Consider the following 16,499-nt stretch of genomic DNA (forward strand, 5'->3'; position numbering starts at 1 on the left):
CCCAATGTACGGTATATATCCCGTTCTCACTATTTACATGTTTTCTAGGGTTACCGGTGAGATGATAGCAACAACCAATGTTTCCAAATGTGCCAAAGAGGATGGCATTGACGAAGTATAATTGTTTTTATGTAGTCGAAAACTTGGTAATGAAATGGTTACCGCATATTGGGAATTGACTAAAATAACCAATATATCAAAACAAAACACACTTTGGCAATTTAAGATATAAATTTCAAAGTTATTAAATAATAATTAGGCCGTTATGGTACATAAAATACGAAATTTGATTACCAAACAGCTGCATGAACAGGCCAAATTTTTTACAAGCCAACAATATTGGGAAAAACGGTCCTAAATAACTTTTATATCAGACTCTTCGGGACTCTGCGACCCAAGACGACCTGACACAAATTCCAAAAAACATTTTCCTTAACTCAGCCCCACTAATTACAAAGTTTTAGTTGTCAATACAAACTTTTAAGTAACCATGGCGACCTAAGATTTGTCAAGCCCATCACTTTTTTTGGTTGATAATGCAACAGCTATTAAACATATGTACATGAATCAACTACAATATATATATATCTAATCATCATGCATCTGAACGGCTACGACAGTCGATGGAATATCAGGATCGACAGCCCCGTTATCACAAGCGGGAGATGAAACCGGTACTCCGACGCTGGCGGCCTTTGCATACGCATAGTCGAAGATGTCCGGCGGACAAGCCTTGTCCTTCCTATGCGACCTCATGTGAGCGTCGAGCTCTTGTTTCGTTATGAAACCCTTGTCGCAAACGAGACACAATGCAGATTTCACCCCGATGTGTCTTTTCACGTGCTTGATCATGTTCGGACCAGACAGAAACTTCCTGCCGCAGTACTTGCAGACATGCCGCCTCACCCCCTTGTGGAAATCCAGGTGGCTCGTGAGGGCGCTGCGGGACTTGAACGCTTTCTCGCACAAGCTGCACTTGTAAGGGTGCTCGCCGCTGTGGACCAGAAAATGCCTCTTGAGGCTGCTCCTGCTACGGAACTGCTTCCCGCACAGCTGGCAGGTGAAGGACAGCACGTCCGTGTGGACGGCTGTGTGTTCCTTGAGCCGGCTCTTCCTGGAGAAGGCGTGGCCGCAGATCTTGCACACGAAAGGTTTCTCGCCGGTGTGGATCCGAACGTGGACGGCGAGGTCGTGTTTGGTGGAGACCGTCTTGCCGCACTGCTCGCACATGAAAACGGGTTTGCTGACGTGCGTCGTCTTGTGGTACTTGAGGTCGCGCTCGTGGATGAAGCTCCTCGGGCACTCGTCGCAGCTGAACGGCCGCTCCTTGTTCTCGTGGATGCGCAGGACATGGTTCTGCAGGGACACCTTGCTGCACATGACCCTGCCGCAGGTGTCGCACTTGAAGGGGCTGTCGCCCGTGTGGGTCAGCATGTGGTTGTCGAGGGTCTCCTGCCACTTGTACCTCTTGTCGCAGATGCTGCAGCCGAAGTTCTTCTCGTCGCTGTGCGAGTACTGGTGTTTCTTCAGCCGGTTCAGGCTCACGAAAGCTTTGCTGCATAGGACGCAGACGTGCTTCTTCAGCCGGACCTTCTTCTTCTTCATCGTCGGCTTCCTTTTCTTGGCCTTGAGCTCATCCCTCAAGAATTCATCCAGTTCATCTAATATGTAGTTCGCTTTGACGACTGGTCGGTTCCGCAGAACCCTCCTCTTGTCGAACCCGTCGTCCATATTCAGACGACTAAACTTTGCTTCACTGCCAGAGGGAATGAAAACAGAGACGACCTTGACCAGCAAAAAAATCAAGTACACTATGATGTCATTAGTCCAATACCGCTTTTGGATAAACTGACCATATTTGCTCGAGAAAAATAAGGGAAGTTGTGCTTTGCCAATACCTTATAAAGCCGGGTTTTCCTAGGAGCAGGTTTCCTGTACCGCGCGCAACGTGATTCGCCCAGAGCGACACGCCGTCCACTCACCAGTAAGAAAATCAGCATGACTGTTTTCCTACAGAGCGCAATACGCCTGACGACAGCGCTTTACGTCGGGCGTGATTGGCCGACTGCTTCTGGAGGAGTCAAATGCGTCGTGCGCCGTGGTTTTGCCGATATTCTCTTCTCTTCAAACCGGAGCATGCAGACGATAGAGTAGCTGATGCCAAGGCCATATACTATAATACAGCAGTCCAGATCTGTTGCGCTCCGCTAGGAAAACACAAACGCGTAGCGTGATTATGTAACACGTTGCTGCCGACAAGAAATTATACTGTTCGGTTCACGCGGCGCAAAACACCTATTCCTAGGAAACCCCGGCTAGGAAAGTCCAATCTCCCGTATTTTTCTCCAGCAAATATGATCAGTTCAGTTCTATGGTCTGTTTTGTTCTCGTCTGGCAACACATATTTAAGCAAGTAAAATTCTTTAACAGCTTTGGCAACACTCGCCCTGGAAGCCACGTGTTTTGTGCGGATGAGCGTAAGTATCCTCCAAATATTTTTCAGTGGTTAATGATATTGAGTTTTTCTCATTAGATTGTAATTTTGTATTGAATGATGTATGTATAAATTGATTTTTGGGTTTGTTAATATACGAGAATGTAATTTAGAATTAGTCTTCAGTTTCTTTGTTAGGCCGGTATTACACTATAAAAGTTTGATAAAATCCCTTTTATAAAACTTGAAAAATCTAACCAATAAGGTTATTGGTTACATTCTAACCGTTGACCTTATTGGCTGTATTTTTCAAGTTTTATAATAGGACTTTTATCAAACTTTTATTGTGTAAGACCGGTATTACACTATGCAAGTTTTATAAAAGTGCTTGTAGAAAACTTGAAGAATACAACGAATAAGCTGATGGGTTACATTCAAGCTTATCCAACCGATCAGTTTATTGGTTGTATTTTTCAAGTTTTATCAAAGCACTTTTACAGTGTAATACCGGCCTAATACCAGCCTTGGGGGGGGGGGAAGTGGGTCGTGAAACCTTTTACTTTAAAGTAGTGACTCGCGAGGCATATTGAGAGTTTCAAAGGTTTGTTGGCGTTCGATTTCTCGACAATTCACCATGATTTCACACTCACTTACACATCGAGATTGATGCTCAGAAAAATGTTTGCATTGTAAATGAGTTGAACGTAGAGGCATGGGGGTCCCATATCAAAACACAGCGATGAGAGTGGAGTAAATGTATATAATCGTAGGCTGGGACCATGGCCCCCACAAGGGGTGGGCTGGCAAGGCTCCAACCCCGGGGCCCGAGATGATTTTCATTTTTTTTTTTTGTTTTCATGCTATAAATCCACCATAAAAATGGCCCGTGAAAGATCCCAGCCTAGGGGGCCTGTGGATGACAATATTGAAGGTGGTCCCCTGAAGTATGAACTGAAAATAGGTTTTATCAGTGAGTTTACCCCTTCCCCCTCCCCTATTTATACTCCCCTTTTGAGATGGGTGTCTTTACGTTCAAACATTGGGTAAGAATACATATAAAATATCTCAGAGATGCCACTGTATTTAAATTTACCTTTGAAAAATCTGGGTCCTTTTTGAGTGAAAGTGGGTCCTCAACAAAAATTTATCTTGAAAAAAATTATGCCCCCCCCCCCTATAATTCACTGGTATATTCATGAATTTTCTTCCAGCATGCCACAGGTCTTTGATCACCTGCTTGTATTTCTTCGTTGAGACTGAGCCGGTGGGTGATGTTGTGGTTAGGAGAAGAAAGTACCTGTGAATAAAGTAATTCATTTCTAAAAACATGTTCTATCCAAAGGTTCATTTACTTTCACTGTCTACTAGTATGAAAAGCTTGCAAAGCAGCTCATTAGCACTAAGAATTTAACGTAAAGAATTCCGCACATGTAATCTAAAACAAATGTACAGTTCATCCCGCTTATGTTTCTCCCATTTAGAATGTTTTTCCACTTGGTACAACTTATTTTCGTGGTCCTAACAATAAGTAATTCTCATTAAGATTTCCTGTTTAAAGTTTTTCTTATTTACGTTTTTTATGACGGTTTTTGAAAAACGTTATAAACAGGATCCACTAACAGTTGGAGAGAGAGGCACACTTTTATATATTTACTAATAATGAATGTATAAATTCTCTTCTAATTCATTTTACATTTCGTTAAAAATATCTTAGCATTATTAATATCTTCTGATCAAATTTAAAGCAAATCAGATTCTCTCTTTTCAAACACTTATCTTCTCATTCCCTATTCATACTTTGGTTTTCCTGGTAAAAAGATTTTATTCTCCCTGATGGTCTACAACTCTGATCTGTTGCCATTTAACTGCAACATATTTTAACACCTGAATATGGGAGCTATGACAGTTTTGTGTTCTGTAGGTGGTGCCATCTATATCGCTCCGTAACTATATACTTTCTCAAATATGAGGGTGAATTTGGTGCTCCCCTCTAGTCCAGAGCCTAGGACGCCAGACCTGCCTGTCCCTCCTCCCCCCCCCCCAGTTGCGGCCCTGCATCTATCCTCCAAACTTGTAATGCGTGCATTTGAAGTAGTTTAATGTATTCATATTTGTGTTGTAGGTCTGTGTGATGGCTGTGGCAACCAGAAGTTTTTCCAAAGGAATAGCCAACTCAAAATTTGAAATCGGGCCTGTTGGAAAAATGTTGATGTGCATCTTAAATGAGAAAACTTGTAGTTCACACAAAAACGCTTTGTAATTACTCTTTACAAAGGCATTATCTGGAGACTATTTTCAGGTGATGTAACAAAAAGAGTAACAGAAATTGAAATTTGCTATTAGGGTACATTTATTGGTGTACCGTTTTGTAATTTTCAGACATTTCTTTTTTCTTGTGCTATAAATATTGGGTCAAGACATAATTTGACGTTTCAAAGTGATTTGTTTTAGATATTTATGTACAGTGAAACTTGTGTTTGAGGGCTGGGCTGAACAAATCGCAGGTGCCAAGTCACCATGACAGGCCCGAGTGGCACCATGGTAAGATGCTCGTCTTCCACTATGAAGGTTACGATCAAGGTCCATGGGTTTGAATCTGGGCATAGAACGTTAGGAGCAAGTTCTTTACCTATCGAGCCTGAGGCGACTACCGATGCACCCTTCATTTCTCACCCAACTCCCCTGCTTGGAAATTACCGTATGGCCATATATGACCGGAGTTGGTGTGCGGTAAAAGTAGGTCACCATGGCGATTTAAAAATTGGCAGTGACGCCTAAAATTTTCTTTGAACAAAATTTTCAACTAAATTGTAGGCTGAGAGTAGCACAAAATAATTGGAATTTATAGCAGAATATCTGCCATTGTCAACATTAAAAAGAAGTCTCTATGCCTTGAAAAACTTAGTTGTAAAGAAAATTTTTTTTAGGACAATGATTTTTTTTTCCCGCCACCAATTTTTATTTGTTCAGCCCTGCTCAAGTGACCCTAGGCATATTTCTACTGTCTGGCCAAGGGGGCAGCTATCTCTATTTCTTTGTAAATTATCTCAGGGGCTTTACCTATGCACAGTCAAATCCCGTTTTAACGAACACTTTTCCAATCATCCCAGGTAAGTCTACATAGAAATAATGCAAAAACTTTAAATTCCTTTATAACGAAGTGATTTCTCTGCTCTCGGGGAGTTTGTTATAACGGGATTTGACTGTAATTGATAACTGCATTTGTAAGTTGCCACATTCTCTATACCAACGTTTCCCAACCTTTTTTGACTTGCAGAGCCATTTTCAGTATATAATTTCTATGGCTGAGTCCTGTTTGACTCAAGGAGCCTTTTTTTGTACATAATTTTTATGGCAGAATCTTGTCGGTCTTTCTTATTTACTTATCTCAAATTGCTGATTCATTTTATTTCCCTCGAGTCACTATACACTATATATAAGTATATAGCTCGTGTATAGAGCAGCGGTTGAGAACGCTGCTCTATACAATCCTTTATCTAAAAACATCTCAAAATACTTTTTTCAATTTCTATGTTCAGTGGATATTTCTATGTATTTTTGGTAATTGTGGATGATTCCACATTGTTTCATTACGTAGGTGTGGCCTTTTTCCCCAAGTCGTCTGTGGTGTTGTCTATAAAATACTTTTTATTTTTCTGCTACCATAGGTGCCAATGCTTTCGATTTTTCAGCCTTATTAAAATCTCCTGGTCGGGAATCGGAATCTTCTGATTTTTTGTATCTTCATAGAAAAATTCCTCAAAGTCCTCAAATTGTGGTTTGTTTGAATGGGAAAATTGCTAAAGAAAAAATTTTAGTCCTTACAATTCCAGGGTGACCACTTTTTCTCAGGAAAAATATGGGGAATCGAGATTTCAAGTACGAAAAATCTGTGTCACCAAATATGATGCCAAAAGCAAAGTGGCCAATTATTTTGCCACAGAATCAGCACAGCAAAAAATGTGTCCCGGGAAAATGGGACATAAATATATGTTCACCCATTGAAATTCTGAAAATGTCCCCGGCTTTTCCCTGTTATTTGTGCACTGTTGTCTTTGATTTGGATTGTGTCATTATGTGATAAACTACAGATTTTTCAAGTCCGTGAATTGGTGCCTAATACATATTTCACATTTTTAGAGGGTGGTGATAGCTTTGACCAGAGGATTCATAAAATGGCCTGAACAGCCAAAGGCGAGGACATGTGGATGGTTTTGGACAATTATGTCGCAAAATTTTTTCATTTTGTTCTTATTACCGCAACAAACTTCACAAACACTTTTATTATACTTTTGCTTGATAGTATGGGCAATTCCACAGTGACTGACGTTAACATTTTGAACTTTTTTAGAAGTTAATAATTGCAATAACACAAAAATAAGTTTCTTGATTTATTTGAAATTTATGATACAATATATTCAAGGTTAGACAGACAATATTAGGAACATAAAAGTGAAAAGATTAGGAAAAAAGATTATTACTTTGAGCCCATTCAAAATGGTGTGACTGACGTTATGTTAAAAAAGACATGGAGTCAGAATACCTTCAAAACATTTGGATATTCTCCTTCATGTGTATTTAAATATTACATTTTTAATTTTTTTTTTTTTAGTACGTAATAGATTTCAAATAAAAGGTGCACAATCAATAAATCACAAACAATAGTGAAATTATTTAATTAAAAAATAAATAATTGGTGTGACTGATGTTACACTTTTTGCGTGACTGATGTTACATATGAAAAATGTTTTTTTTGTATGCAAAACTTAGGTATCTAAAAGTCCTTCAAAATACTTTTAAGGTAATATATGGATAAAACCTAAAAAAATTCTTGAAATTTAAAATGTCCTCGAGCATTTACAACTTCTGGTGAGTTTAATTTTTTTATCAATTGCTCTTGAGGATAGAAAATTTCATCCACATGCTGAGGCCATTTCCAGTACTTCCCAGCTCTTATTATTACATTCACTAAATATTCATTATTTTCAATAGATTTTATTTCCCCCCGGAAATGTTCATTATCATATTCAACTTCATACCAGTCTCCAATAGATGCTATGGGACTGACTATACTGTAACTTTGATTAGCTATTTGGGAAAGATCTGTGAATCTGCTTCCAACACTTTTACCATTCACCACTTCAAGAAAATGATAACTTTTCAGTCCTTCAATGCGATCTGCATTTTCAAAAATTTCCTTAAGCTTTAGTTTTTCCATCCTCTCTTTTAAATTTTTTGGGGTCATTTCAAAGACATTAACATTTGATGTTGAAATAGCAGCTTTTACAAAATCTCCCGCACATTGAACTATATGGCTTCTTTTCTTAACAGCTTGCAACACCTGCCTTTTTACAGATCCACCAATACCGTCGACAGGCCCTTTTCCATGAGATTTTGCAAAGAAATTCCATGTTATGTGCAAATGATGTTTTTCTTGTAGTGCAGGCAAAGCAGAAGCAATAAATTTATTTTTGAATTGCGATGCTGGACCATCAGACCAGATGTTCAAAATTTCTACTTCTCTTGGAATTTCTTCTAAAATTTTGTCAACATAAGGCAGTACTGTATCCTTGGAATGACTCAATTCATCTGAAACTATTACTGTAGGGTGAATAATTCCAGAATGATACAATGCGGCTGTGAACAGACTTATTTGAGATTGCACCCAGTGTGCACTCTGAATTTCATCTTGTGAAGCACATTTGTAATTTTCAGCAAAGTCAACCTGTAGTAATACTGTATTTTGGGGAGGAGACATGCTAGTTACTAGACCATGTTGTCTATAAATTTTTGATTGGTGTCTTTTTGTAAAACAATGTTCAAGAAATTTTGGGATGAGTTTATGAATGTACTGTATTAAATCACTTGAAGTCCCATCCTCTACAGTCTTACTTAGACGGTCATTTTGACTGTTCTTCCACACATGCCAAGTAATTTCCGTTGAATCAAAAGTTTTCATGTGATCTTGAACTAACTCCATGAATAACTTGCCATCTTTGCAATTTGCACATTCATTAAGCCAACAATCTGGTGATTTTTTTGCACAGTAAAGTAGAAGGGAAATCAAATGTGTACTCAGGAACCTGTGGAAAATATTTATGTAAACAATTTACTGCAGCAATGAAATTTTCATGGTATTTACATAAACAAACATTGTGTGGAAGTTTGCAACTAAGCAGTACATGCTTAGGGCGTAAAGCAGCATATTTACTTTTTCCAATCTTTAAGTGTGGGTATTATTTTTTAAACATGACATATGCTTCTTTTATGGAAAACTGCAGATGTCTAATGTGTATCTTCTTTTTCATTCCATTATCTTCACGAACAGTTACTATGTCTTTACGACCTAGAGCCTGTCTGCCTATTTCATCTTGTTCATAGAAATGTTTGACCATTTCTCTTGTTTCTGAAGTTAGTGAAATTGGTTGATTATCAATTGCAGAGGTATCAACTGTGGTTTCCAATCCTATTTCTGTTTGGAACAATCGTCTTATCACTGCTTTTTTTTCTCCTAGGAGAAGACGGTAAAAATCGTTTAGTGCGAGATGTGGCCTTTCCCAATGCACTGGAGTTGATGTAGGATGAATTAAGGTTTACAGATGTATCTGATTTTCGTTTTAATATTCTGCATTTTGCCACTCTTTTTTTAATGTTTTGTCTTGTCTCATGTTTTATTTTTGCTTGTACAGATTTTGGTAATTTTGATAAATTTTCATTCTTTTTCTTACGACTTTTAGCTGCTTCTTTGTTTTTTTCTTTATATTCTTCATACTTTCCTTCCTCCTTTAATTTCTTTCTTTTTTTCTGGGAGTGATGCTGAAAGTGTTGCCAAAAACAAACAAAACTTTTACAAAAAGCATTTTAATTGATTTATTCTGAAAGTATATGTTTCACCCTTGCTATAAATATAAAAATATTGAAATAAAGAACAACTTATTTTTTCACACATGATGTCCAGTTTCACATGGAATTGCCCGTATGCATATAGCCCTTTCAGCTATTTCCGCACAGAATTCAGCTGTTTTCTTGTGAGCCACATTCTTAATCTTTTTTTGCTTTGCCAGCATTGCTTATGTCCGGCACCATGGGAAGAGCACCTATAAATTATGGCCACCCCCTTCATAAAGTCATTTACTGTTCCAAAATTTAAATGAAAAAACAATCTATTTCTGAAATTCAAAATTTCATATAAAAAGGAAAGAGTTCCACCTTCAATTATTTTTATGGTTGCGTGTGTGCACAAATCATAAAACTTTAAATTCATATTACACAGAGTATTTTGTTCGATTCTGAAGCATGCGAAGAATAAAATTCATTTAGCAAAACATGTGACGACCCGGGTTCTGATCTGGAAAATTTTGTATCATAATATCCTCAAGACATGGAATGACAATAAAGCATTCTGTCTTATTCAGATCCTCCAAAGTTTTTCCTAGTCTTGAAATTGCCGATATGTATGTTTCTGCGCTTGTTCAAGGAACAAGGTCAGTTTCTGTCTGAAGCCCATTACCAATTCATACATATCACAAACAGTATTTCGTTCTTCCTGCATGCTTACGTTTAGATCATTCAGTTTTTTGAAATGGACCAACCATGAATGCCAAGGTTACTTTCAAATCATCAAATAGTTTCGAAAATCAGTGTGATAGATTTTGTGATGAAATTGGAGCTTTAATTTCTTTTGAATACTACCCACACACAGGAAATTGTCTTACCCCAGTGTACATTGGCATGTCTTTTACAGTTGTAGTGCCTGTTAATAGAATAAGTGTTAGAAATTTCTCTATCTGTCCATCAGAATCCATGCAGCGCATGAAAACCATGAGTTATGCAACCGATGCATAATCGGAGGACTCGTCTACAGATAAAAATATGCACGTTTTCAATTTTTCCAGCATTGATTTCTTAATGGAACACGCAATGGCATAAACTTGTCTTGCAACAGATGTATCGCTAAGAGGGATATTCTTAGCAACATTGTAGAGCGCAGGTGACGTGCTGGAATCTTGAATATTTTTAGATGTTGCTGGATCAGGCAGCTCATTCTCAGTGACTGATTTTCTGGTAATAAATCTATCCATGGTTTATCTAGGCTACATAGACCAAGTACTGACTTCAAAGACCAAATGAAAAAGACTGGACAGGGACATTGTCTGGTGAGTTTTTAATACAGATTGTGGCGTACGCCCCCCCCCCCCCCCCCGGTACAAGCGATGTACACCTTGGAAAACAGGACTTCACGCCACAATCTATGTTCAAAACTCACCAGACAATGTCTTTCTCCAAAGGACAAATACAAAAAATAGAAATATGGAACAACAAAGATGACCAAATGGCAGGGAGAAGAAAGAGATAGTGGTCTCTAATTCTTTGTTAAATGTTTCACAAAAATAAAAAGTGGCCAGGATCCCCATGTTTCAATCACTAGTGGTTCCTAGCCTTTAATAATGACTACTTAATTATTTGCAAACTAAAGATAAAGAATCATACAGAACATAAATATCAGACCTTTTTATTAAGAAAAAGAGAAAAAAAACTTGCATTTCTGATATCTTACGGATATTGTATTGAATAATTTTACCCTCAATTGTTCATTTGCTTCATTAGAAACACAAATTTTGATGCTTTTGCCTACTCCTAATCTGTTTCGCTATCTGGAATGGACTACACCAAATATTGAAGAATTCCTTTCAGCGCGGGCAGTCGATACTTTGGCTGTTTTTAGCAGGTTCGAAAAAAAAAAAAAATCCCATATCACTTTCTCTTTAATTACATCTTTACCCAAAACATTATAAAAACTATTTGACCACTCAAAATAAGAGTTATCAACAATCTTAGGGTAAGAAAAACATTTTCGGCATGAAATGGTTCCGACTTCCCCAAAAATTTTAATGTAATTGCCAGGAACCTGGAGCCACAGTTTTGTTTGATAAATTTGAGACTCTTATTTCTCTCTTCTTTTTTAACATCAATTTCCATATTAGAAATTAACATTGATTAGCTTAGGGGTCATTCAAGTATTATGTCTGCATCGGGGGGGGGGGGTTCGGATTTGATGACAAGGGGGGGAGAGGGAGTTTGAAGGTTCCTTACGTCATCAACCACCCTTTTTGAAGATATGAAATATTCTAAGCTGTTGACAAGGGGGGAGGGGGGTCAAAAATGGCTAAAAAATCTGCTTACGTAATACTTGAATGGCCCCTTAGAATAAATGCTGAAGACGAGACCTTTTTATTGTTTGATATGTTGATGCTTCTTTTACCTTCAATTGCAGCTTTTTACATGCTAGTTAGGAATGTCCATTCAGCTAGGGAGCAGTTGCTGCTCCTTTGTACAAAATCGATAGTTTTGGCTATTGATTTCAGCAGTCCCAATCATGTCTTCGACATTTCTTTTTAACCCAATATTTATGATTTTACTGGAGGTGTCGCTATCTGTTTCCGATCTGTGGTCTTCAGAAACTTTAACAACTAACCAATTTTAATGTAAGATTCAAGAGAATGACAATAAGTATTCCATTGTGCCTCTACTGGAAGTATCAATGCACTTCCACCTTCTGTATGATACTATGCTTTCGAGAGATGATTGTGAAAATATTTAAATATACCGTGCTTGTAACATGCTTTGTTACATCAGTTTTAACCAAATATTTGGCTAGCAGGTTTAAAATGTGGGCAGTGCACCCATATGTAAGTCCTGGAAAGCCAAGCTTTTCGTCCAGTGTCTTTCTGGAAGAAATGCATATTTGCAGTTATTGTCTGTAACAAAACTTGATATTTATTTTACATATGAAGTTTTCTTCTATTGATTTCACTGAATTTGCTAAATAATTTCCAGTATGCGGTGAGCCAGATGTGTCAATAGTATCCAACATGGATGACTTTACCACACTGTGTGATAACGCACATATAATTGGTTCATTAAAGATATTCAACCATCCATCGATTGCCATGCAAACTGCTGATTTTCTAAGTCAGCTTTACATCCTGTAACTTCATCATTGTAAATCTTGAGCAACCATTTGTCAGCTAAATCTGTTTGAATATGGCATCTCTGATATTTAATATATATATATAAATATATATTTTAATTGTTCCGATATTTAAGAAGGGTAGTAGAGAAGTGGTGTCTAATTATCGTCCAGTGAGTTTGACGAGCTCCCTCTCGAAAATTTTGGAAATTATCATCAAAAGGCAGTTTGTGAAGTGGATAGACGAGAATAATGTATTGTCGGATAATCAGCATGGGTTCAGGAAGGGGAAGTCATGTGTAACTAACCTCCTTTGCTTCTATGATTACGTGACTAAGGCTTTGGGTAAGAGCGAAAATGTCGACGTTGTTTACCTTGATTTCCAGAAGGCATTCGATCGGGTCCAACATGGCAAACTCTTGAAGCGTTTACACGAGATTGGAATAGGGGGCAACTTGCTGAATTGGATAGAATCGTGGTTAAGAGACAGGTCGCAACGAGTTATGGTGAACGGGGAATTCTCTGGTTGGACAGACGTCACAAGTGGAGTTCCTCAGGGAAGTGTCCTTGGCCCCATACTTTTTTCACTTTTTATCGATAAACTCGATCAGGGTATCGATGGAATTACTAGCAAATTCGCAGATGATGTGAAGCTAATGAGGGTAATCGGGAATGAAAGCGATAGGGAGTTGCTCCAGACCAACTTAAACAAGATTGCAGCATGGGCAAATGAATGGAGCATGACGTTTAGCGTAGATAAGTGCATGGTCGCTCATTTTGGTTCGAACAACCCACGGTTCTCTTACGAGTTGAATGGTGTCACTATCCCGGATGCAACTAGAGTCACCGATTTGGGAATTCTCATTGACGAGCGACTTAAGTTTTCTGAACACTGTTCAGCGGTTGTCAAAAAATCGAATAGAATGCTTGGTCTCATTTTCAAAAAGGTCTCTTCGCGTTCTCCTAAAGTCATTCTTCCGCTTTTTCGAGGCTTAGTTCGTCCTGGACTGGAGTATGCTGTAAGGTTTTGGAGACCATACCTACAGAGGGACATAGACTTGGTTGAAGGGGTGCAGAGAAGAGCTACGCGTGTCCTTATTGGCACACAGGGCTTGAGTTATGAAGAAAGACTTCATTTTTTGAATATGTTTACATTGGATGAACGCAGGTGTCGAGGAGATATGATCGAAGTGTTCAAAATTTTCAATGGGATGGATAGGATGGACCATGAACTTTTAGTACACCGCCAATCGACTGCTTTTACAAGGGGACACCAGTATCGATTGGTGAGGGACAATGCAAGGTTATGGTGTCGCAGGGAATTTTTCTCCAATAGGGTTGTTAATAAATGGAATAGCTTACCCCCGGAGGTAGTAAATTGTAACACAATTGACACGTTTAAAAAGAAATACGATAAACATGTTGGGGTAAATCGAGAAGCTATCCATTCTTAGAATAAGACAACCATAAGTATTCTTTATGGGCATTGTATAATATTTTATCATGTGTATATATTGTTTGTAATTTGTGTTAATTGCATTTTTAATTGGGTTGCTGTATTTTTGAAACATATGACAACCATATTTTTATGGGCATCTTTTTATCAGCCGCCTCGTTGGGCATTTTGCCTGTTGTGGCGTTGTATTTGTATTTGTAATACTATAATATTTAAAAATATAATTATTAAAATAAAATTCAATAAAAATTTAAATAACTTTTTTAATCCGCATAAATAAATTTGATTAAAACATTTTTTTCTTGTCTGAAATAAATTGATTTAAATCCATACAACCCTGACTCCAATGCTAATTTTGTTCCTGCTTCGCCATTTTTAAGCGCCTCCAATATCTGCTTTTCCCCCTAATGATAGAACAATCCTTTTTAGCTTTCCAGACAACTTATTTTCACCTTAGTTCTAAATGAAATGAACCAGACTAACAGATCATGAGTTCAATCAACTTTTCCAAGAAACCTGTCGCTCAACGGAAAGTTCCACTGCGAAGGAGTAAGATAAACAGGAATTTTGTTGTCTTGACCTTGATTTACCCTTTTCCCAAGCCCTTATTCTCTTGTTACTGCTCCCAACGATACACTAATCAGGGAATGTTTTCGATTTCGCATGATATATCAAAAAAATTGAGAGAAATAGGGTGTTCGGTTAATTGGAGTTGGGATAATCAGCGCTGTACTATACGTTGTGTGACATACTTAATTATCTCCATAGTCAATTTAATGTTGAGTTGCTGTTATTCCTCGGGTGAGATCAGAACGTTACAAACCAATTTTCTGTTGCATTAACATCTTTAAATCTCAATCCCTCTGACACGAGAACTTGTAGTTCAAGTATTTTTTATTACTCTTTACAAAGGCATTATCTGGAGACTATTTTCAGGTGATGTAACAAAAAGAGTAACAGAAACCGAGAATTACCAGTAGTTAGGCACATTTCATTGATGTGCCGATATGTAATTTTCGAACATAAATCAGGTCTTGACAGATCCCAGGCTGTCGTGGAAACTTAAAAAAAAAAAGGTATTGCCACCTAAAATTTTCTGTGATTATTAGTTCTGGCAAAAGAAATGCATTTGGCATCAAATTTTTTTTCTCATGCCCTGCTACAGTGAAACCTGTATGAAACAGAATCGAATGTCAAGAGACTGAAATAATATTCCGTTTAAGACAGATTTCTATTCTACAAAGGTGCAAATCAAAGCACTAATAATTAAACAGACTATATTTTGATTCAGTTTTAAACAGGTTTCCTTCTCATACAATGTCTGTCTTTGACAGGTTTTATATATAATTGTATAAATAATTGAAGTAATAATGTGGCGCTGTTCCTAGTTGAGTAGCAAATTCCATCTGGATTGGTTTTTAATTGTATTTTTATACTTAAAGCTCAATGCCGAATTATATAATTGAAGCATCATACGCTTATTCTGAAAACCAGATTTTTTAAAAAAATCTGTTGAAGCAAACACAATTTTTGTGAATTTTCAATGTTCATTCGTGGAAATTTGAGATTAGGAAAGGGGAACAGCGTAAACATATTCCTTGGCCAGATTGATTGTACTAAACATGGAAATATTTGTCAGTTCTACTTTGCGATTTGTGATGTTTGAATATGTTGTGTATTGATATTCACAATCATGTCTCACTCGTTACTTAAGTTGCTCACTGCTGTAATTTTTCTTTCTTTCAGATTCTTCCTTAACACTTTGGTTAGTCATGATCATCTGTTGGTGATTCAGATTCTCAAGATTCGAACAATGAAGACGGATATGATAGATACAAACTCATAAAAATATTTATCAAATTGCTCTGGAGACATTCTGAAATCAATTCACCATCTGTCCTTGGTGTTCTCCAAAATGAGTGTTTCAGTTGTTGCATGTTTTAAGGCTTCTCCTATATTATTTGTTGATATTTTAGTAACCCCTGCTTCAGTTTCTGTGTTGTATTTTGGTTCTGTTATGGGGAGTTCTCTTAGTTTTTGTTTATAAAGTTCCCAGTTAACTACTTTTAATGGCTGCATTGGTTTCTTCATAACATATCAATAGTCATTTCTAATGGTAGGTGATCGTTGATATTTTTTAATTAGCGTTATGTTGAGTATGTCTGGTCTGTGTTCTGTGATCCTTGGGTGATGTGTAGGTTTTTTGTGCCTATAATTTGAATTTTTTATTTTTATCAATTCTTTTAGAAGTTTCCATTTTTGTTATTCTGGATTTCCAACATTTGTGTTTTGAGTTCATATTGGCCATTAATATGCTTGGTAAAGAAGTGTCAAATTTTTTTAAACATTTAAAAATCATGCTTGGCATTGGATGGCTTGTATGCCACGAGTATTCTGATAGATGCCATTTTACCTAGATCAATAACTATCGCCAGGCATTCAAAGTTGAGGTTTGAAGTAGTTAATTGTACGTTATTTTAAATTGTTTTTAATATACACTGGTACTCCTTTTGATGAGTTTGTTCTGTTGATCTCGGGGTGTCATATTCTCCAGAGACAACGTATAAATAATGGAGAAGAGAAATACTTATGTGAAAACTCCTTTTTAACTTCTAGGACTAACGTAGTGTGTATTTCTT

At 37.4% G+C, this 16,499-nt stretch overlaps 1 long non-coding RNA gene across 2 annotated transcripts; it reads left to right on the forward strand.

Annotated features, from left to right (window-relative positions):
- The first annotated feature begins 2,435 nt into the window (after positions 1-2,435).
- LOC149067817 (uncharacterized) lies at positions 2,436-15,930 on the forward strand. Of its 2 annotated transcripts, XR_016195291.1 has the most exons (3): positions 2,436-2,477; positions 4,557-4,733; positions 15,607-15,930. It is a non-coding gene; the product is annotated as an uncharacterized LOC149067817 (long non-coding RNA). The 2 variants fall into 2 exon arrangements; XR_016195292.1 differs by lacking the exons at positions 2,436-2,477; positions 4,557-4,733 and adding an exon at positions 14,685-14,796.
- Positions 15,931-16,499: the final 569 nt, after the last annotated feature.

This window comes from Pholcus phalangioides, unplaced genomic scaffold (assembly GCF_987345545.1).
Source record: "Pholcus phalangioides strain wild (caught in Gottingen) unplaced genomic scaffold, Ppha-v1.0 ptg000028l_1, whole genome shotgun sequence".
In the NCBI taxonomy this organism is placed as follows: domain Eukaryota; kingdom Metazoa; phylum Arthropoda; class Arachnida; order Araneae; family Pholcidae; genus Pholcus; species Pholcus phalangioides.